The following is a 505-nucleotide window of genomic DNA, read 5'->3' on the forward strand; positions in this document are numbered from 1 at the left end:
CAATCCAACACCCGCAATCACAACATTATGCATTTGTGAAAAGATGGGACCTGCGAATATCCTAGAGCTATGCATATTACTTGCATGACCAATTAGTCTCTCCTATCTCATATTTTACAGGTGGGCTATGGACACAAAGGAGTGAGTGGAGTCAAAATGTTGTGATGTATACCTTATTATAAAGATGCTCATGCAGGCCTATCATGTAAAGCCTCGTTTTGAACGATTGCTCGTTCAATTTTAAAGCACGTAGCTTAGCCCCTCAATCTCATGCCGTATTTACATCAGGATGATCTAAAAGAAAAAAGGATGATAGCCGCTTTCATTTTCATTCTTTTTTCTCCTAACACGAACACTTTCACCAAATTTTAGACGAACATCTTTGTGCTGTGAGAATTATTGTGGATTATCCTGGCTGCGTACATCTACCCTCTTAGAGTACAACGGTCAGTCAAATAGATTGGCCTCGGACAGTCTTTACAGATATTTATATGCTTCAGCCAGA

Source organism: Plasmopara halstedii (genome assembly GCF_900000015.1).
Source record: "Plasmopara halstedii genome assembly, contig: Scaffold_2881, whole genome shotgun sequence".
NCBI lineage: Eukaryota > Oomycota > Peronosporomycetes > Peronosporales > Peronosporaceae > Plasmopara > Plasmopara halstedii.